General features: G+C 39.9%; 1 pseudogene; it reads left to right on the top strand.

Moving 5' to 3' along the window:
• The first annotated feature begins 3053 nt into the window (after positions 1-3053).
• On the top strand, positions 3054-4911 carry LOC103602956 (annotated as a pseudogene).
• Positions 4912-6366: the final 1455 nt, after the last annotated feature.

Here is a 6366-nt window from a genome sequence, read left to right as displayed (position 1 = left end):
CTGAGGAAGCCCAGCCAAGCCTTGCAGGGACTCTGGTCAGAATAACTGATCCAGCCCAGCTCTGGCTCCTCACATCTCAGTAGCTATTGACTCCGGGAAGGGAGAGGAAACCACAGGCTATTCCCCAGTGAGGGAGCCCTGGCACCAGGATGGAAGTGCTGGAGGATGGGAGTACACCTTACAGCTTTTTCCTGTTGGAATCTGCAGTCAGAACAAGCCAGTGGGGTGCATGCATGCATGTGTGTGAGCATGTGAGTTCCTGTGCTCCCCGGCCTCTCTCGTGTGGTTACTAGCAGGCAGGCACCGTGCTCCTGTGCCCCCCCCTTGGCCTCCCTGCCCACACGACCTCCCCGCCTTCAGTGCGCGGGGGTTCTCTTCAGGATCTTGTATGTGTGCAAAGCAGAACTACAAGTAGGTGCAAAGAAGCATCGTTTATGATAACGGAGAAAGGTCAGTGCCAACTAATCTCACACCATGCAGCATCCTGTGGCTTTATATGCCAGCAGGAAAGGAGCAAGAGCAGGTCACAACATGAGTCTGACAGGATGACTCCTTTTATTTTGAAATTACTGTGTTTACATTTATGCACCATTCAGGGCTGGGGGATGATGGCTCTTTATGTTCTTTTTAATGTGTATTTCTTAATGTTTTGTATGGGAAGTAGGCCCTGAAAAAAAAAAATTGGCTCCTCACATCTCAGTAGCTATTGACTCAGGGAAGGGAGAGGAAACCACAGGCTATTCCCCAGTGAGGGAGCCCTGGCACCAGGATGGAAGTGCTGGAGGATGGGAGTACACACCTTACAGCTTTTTCCTGTTGGAATCTGCAGTCAGAACAAGCCAGTGGGGTGCATGCATGCATGTGTGTGAGCATGTGAGTTCCTGTGCTCCCGGCCTCTCTCGTGTGGTTACTAGCAGGCAGGCACCGTGCTCCTGTGCCCCCCCCTTGGCCTCCCTGCCCACACTACCTCCCCGCCTTCAGTGCGCGGGGGTTCTCTTCAGGATCTTGTATGTGTGCAAAGCAGAACTACAAGTAGGTGCAAAGAAGCATCGTTTATGATAACGGAGAAAGGTCAGTGCCAACTAATCTCACACCATGCAGCATCCTGTGGCTTTATATGCCAGCAGGAAAGGAGCAAGAGCAGGTCACAACATGAGTCTGACAGGATGACTCCTTTTATTTTGAAATTACTGTGTTTACATTTATGCACCATTCAGGGCTGGGGGATGATGGCTCTTTATGTTCTTTTTAATGTGTATTTCTTAATGTTTTGTATGGGAAGTAGGCCCTGAAAAAAAAAAATTCAAATGTTGAGGACCTAACTCCCCATACCTCAGAACGTGACTGTATTTGGAGATAGGGCCATTGAAGAGGTAATTAAGTTAAAATGAGGCTGTTTGGGTGGGCTCTAATTCAATAGGACTGTATCCTTACAGGAAGAGGAGGGAGGAAATTAGAAAAACACAGAGACACGAGGGTGCACATAGAGGAAAGACCATGTGAGCATATAACCAGAAGGTTTCATCTGTCAGCCATGCAGAGAGACCTCAGAATGAAATCAACCTGCTGACACTTTGATTTTAGACTTCTAGCCTCCAGAATTGTGAAAAATAAATCTCTGTTGTTTAAGTCACTCAGTTTGTGGTATTTTGTTATGGCAGCCCTAGAAAATTCAAACCTCTGGATAGATTGGTTAGGAAAAGAGGAAGGAAGAAACCAATGAGCAGGATCACAAATGAGAGATATGACATCACTACAAACAACTTTGTGCCAATTAAACTCAATAATTGAAGAACAAATTCCCTGAAATACACAAACTACCAAAACTTGCTCAAGAAGATACAGAAAACTTGCATTGCACAAATCTATTAAAGAATTGAAATAGTTAAAAACCCGCCAAGGGCAATCACAGGCCTAGATGGCTTTAATGAATAATTCTACCAAATATGTAAGGAAGAAATTATACCAATTGTATACCAATTTTTACAGAAAACTGATGAAGAGGAAAAACTTCTCAACTCATTCTATGAGGTCAGCATGACTTTGATACCCAAACCAGAAAAATACAGTAAAAGAAAACAAAGGTAGGGTCAGTATCTAGATGCAGAAAAGAAATCTTTAAATAAATCAATCATCTGTTTCTGAAACAAATTCTCAGCAGATTAAGATTAAAAGAGAACTTCCTCAACATGATAAAGGACTAAAAATCCACAAAAAACGTCTTATTGATGAAAGACTGAATGTTTTCCCTCTCTGAGATCAGGAACAAGCAAAGATGTCCATTATCACCATTTTTATTTACATCATATAGGAGTTTTTAGCCAGTGCAATAAAATAAGATAAATAAATGAAAGGTATCCAGAGAAAGGACAGAAAGAAATAAAACTGTTTTTATTTGTAGATAACATGATCATTTACGAAGAAAATTCTATGGAAACTACAAGGAAGCTACTAGAACTAATAATTGAAGTTAGCAAGGTTACAGGATAAAAGACCAATGTGCAAAATCTCAATTGTATTTCTATATATGAGCAATGAACAAAGAGATTCCATGTATAAAAATTAATCCAAAAGGAATCATAGACCCAAATATAAAGCATAACATGTTAAAAATTCTAGAAAAAACATAGGGGAAAAATTAACATGACCACAGGTAAACAAAAGTTTCTTAGATACAGTACCAAAAGATATGATTCCTAAAAGAAAAAAAAAATTGATAATTCAACAAAACTAAAAACTTCTGTCTTTTGAAAGATACTGCTAAATGAATAAAAAGATAAGCCATAGATTGGGAGAAATTATTTGCAAATCACATATCTGATAATAAAGTTCTAACTTTTATTGGTATAAAAGAATTACCAAAACTCAAAATAATAAAACAACTCAATAAAAAAATAGGCAAAAGAGAGAGGCGAGTCTCAACCAGAGACCCATCAAAGACGGCTTGAGACTGGTGGCAGGGGGAGAAGTGAAGGAGCCTTGGCAGCTGCAGCTGAACCAGCCCAGTCGGATCCTGACCCTACACCCAAAAATTTCTCCACTTGTTCATCAAGATGGAAAACTCAGATTCTAACAATAAAGAAAGTGGTGATCAGTCTGCAGCACAGCCCGGAAATCAGATGGACCCACAGGATCGGGAAGAAGCATGCTCTCAATTTGTAAACAGCCTGAGTAAACACGATGATGGGCTTATGAGAGAGAACCATTTGTTAGGCACCCCAGGTGAGAATATGGGGGAAGAGCTGCTGAGAGGACTCCAACAAATTAAAGAGGGCCCGCCTCCACAAAACTCAGAGGAAATAGAGTTCCCTTTTTCTCCTTCTCCCCGTCCCTTGTTTTAAAGTGATGGAGACTCTTCAGATGATGTGTCTGATGGTGACTCTGTAACTGGCTTAACTCCATTGATAAACCAGAAATAGCACAGGAGGTGGGCAAAGAGGATTGCAATCTTGGAGAGCAGTGAGCTGGACTAATCCTAACTGGTGATTTCAGATCCAGTTTAGAGGTAACTGTAATAATGGGAGCCCAAATCCAGAGAGTGAGAACGAGCCATCAGAAAGACATTCTAGTGGAGAAAATATAGAAAACAACAGCCAAAGGCAGTTGGAAAATCCATGATCTGAATCAACCTCTGCACGGCCATCTAGATCTGAATGAAACTCAACTGAAGCATTAACAGAAATCCCACCTACCAGAGACTGGAGGAGGGCAAGAAGCAGACCCCAGACCACCAGAGAACCAGAGCAAGAGCTGACAGAAGTAGGTCCCCTCTGCAGCCAATGAATGAAATTGCACAAAGATCTCATTATAGTATCTCATCTCAGACTTTTGAGCATCTTTTGGTAACTGAGACCAACGGGAGTTCTAGAACCTGGCACCATGTGACATTGAGACAGCAAGTATCTGGACCTGAGTTGCTAAATAGAGGTCCTTCTGCAATTTCTGGAACAAGAAATGCCTCTCAAGGGACAGGTTCTTCAGACACAGCCAGCAATGGTGAATCTACAGAATCAGAGACCTCTAATCTTAGCTCTTTATTCAGCCTGGTTAATATCAGCAGAGAGATAGCATAGCTAGCAGAACTCAATGAAGGTCTCAGACACCAGACAGCACTGTCACTTATGAAGGTGAAGGAAAAGATTTTAGGCATGCATTTTTATGTTCTGAGCAGGCAGGTGTGCGAACCTATGTCAGTACCATCAGAATTCCCATTCATAATTAAATACTGATTTAAATGAGAATACGTCTGTTGCAGTTTAGACTATGTTAAGGCAGATAATGACAGGCTTTGGTGAGTTAAGCTACTTTACGGACAGTGATAGAGATTCAGACCCTAGTGGCTCTGTCCCGAGTTGAAATATGAAAAGGGCAGAGTCACGGACTGGAAGAGCGGGTTTCTAGTGGAAGTAGCAGTTTTGGTTCCAGTTCAAGTTTGAGTTCCAGTTCCAGATTGAAATCCAGTTCCAGTCTTAGTTCCAGTCCTAGTGGTGAAAGTTCAGAAACTAGCTCAGAGGTGTTTGAAGGCAGTGATGAAGGAAGCTCATCATCAGGCTAATTAGGTGCTAGGTGAGAGGGTCGACTGACATGGGGCCCCAGTCACATTTGACAAAAGAGGCTCTTTGCCCTTCCTTAGTGTGACTAAATTTTCCTCTTAAATGAGGATGATGATGATCAACCTATAGGGCTCACCTAAGAACAGACAAGTTGGCAATGACAAGTTTTCGTGAAAATGTTACATAAAAACCTGGGTATTTGCATTACAGAATATATAGAAGACAACAAACTTCATAACTACCTTGTTCTGATGAGTACCATGCCCACTGCATTGATTGCTGATTATCTGCGAATTCTACCTGTCCCATTTGTCACAGAGCAGTCTTAGCTTCTGGGGACAGGGAAGGTGTTGTGTAATCAAGATCTGAACTCTCAGCTATGTACCTAGTACAGTGATGGGCAAACAGGAATCAATTACTTTATGTCCAATTTTTGAGTGGTGCTTAGATGTAAAGTAACAACTTGAATTGAGTCATTGCTTTCTGAAGGAATCATTGTCCTTTTTCAGATTTCTGTTTCAGAATACAAGAAAATATTTTGAAAGCAATGTTTTAGGACCTAAAAATCTGATTTCAGCACCAGTTGAATTGATAGCATCTCTGTTACTGAAAATTTATTACATACATTTCTCAGTTTCTCCTTTGTTATCTTAAAAGATCTGCCTTGGCATTGGCTCCTATCTCTTTCACATCAATCTTTAAAGTTTTCCACACCATAGGAGAGGGGTCAAAGGGAATTCCCAGTTTAGACTAAGTTACTATATGTGTTTTGTAAGTAATTGCTTAAAGCTGTACCATTCCCAGTCATTAATTGACACAAATTCAGTCACATTCTGAATATCATTTGCTCACTTTTCAGATTAGGTGATATTAGACATGTCAGTGTAAATAACATGAAGATTAGGATCTTCTAAGTGTGTAATTGTTTCCTAAGGCCATCACTGTATAGTTTAATTGTGATATATACCTTGTGGAAATAATAAAAAGCCTATGCTTGTTTAAGTGAAAAAATCACATTCATTTGTTTAAAAATGTAAAGCTATTTGCAGAGGCTCATTACTTTTTGAATGCACTGTTGTATTAATGCATTAAAAATTATAAAGTACCATGCTTTGAAAAAAAGGCAAAGACTTGAACAGACACTTTACTAAAGAAGATATGCAGATATACAGTTACAAATAAGTACATGAAAAATACTTAACACCATTAGTCATTAGGAAAACATAATGACCAATGTTGTGAACTATTGTAAATTAAAACCACAATGAGATATCACTACACATCTATTAGAATGTCTAGAATTAAACAGCTTTACCAAAGTGTTGACGATAGTTTAGAGGAACTAGAACTCTTATATTCTGCTAGTGAGAATGTAAAATGGCACAATCACTTTGGAAAATAGTTTTCCTAAAAAGTGAAACATACACCTTCTGTATGACCCAGCTATTCCAGTCCTAGTATTTACCTAAGAGAAATGAATGCTTATGTCTGTATGAAGACAGCATTATTTGTAATAGTCAAAAACTGTAAGCAGTCCAGATGTTCATCTTCACTATAAACGGGATCAACAAGAAGTAGTATTCCATTTAATAGCATAGTACTCTTACAAAAAGAAATAAACTATTGATAAGAGGAACAACGTGAATGAATTTCAAAATAATTATGCTCAGTGAAAGAGTCAGAAAAGAGTCCCTGTTATATGAATTCGTTTTTACAAAATTTTAGAAAATGGAAACTATATTGACAAAAATGTTCAGTGGTTGCCTGGGGAAAGAGATAAGGAGCACACAAAAAAAGGGTAGGATGGAGGAAT

This window comes from Galeopterus variegatus, unplaced genomic scaffold (genome assembly GCF_000696425.1).
Source record: "Galeopterus variegatus unplaced genomic scaffold, G_variegatus-3.0.2 Scaffold4381, whole genome shotgun sequence".
NCBI lineage: Eukaryota > Metazoa > Chordata > Mammalia > Dermoptera > Cynocephalidae > Galeopterus > Galeopterus variegatus.
This window is presented reverse-complemented; position numbering and strand designations above follow the sequence as displayed.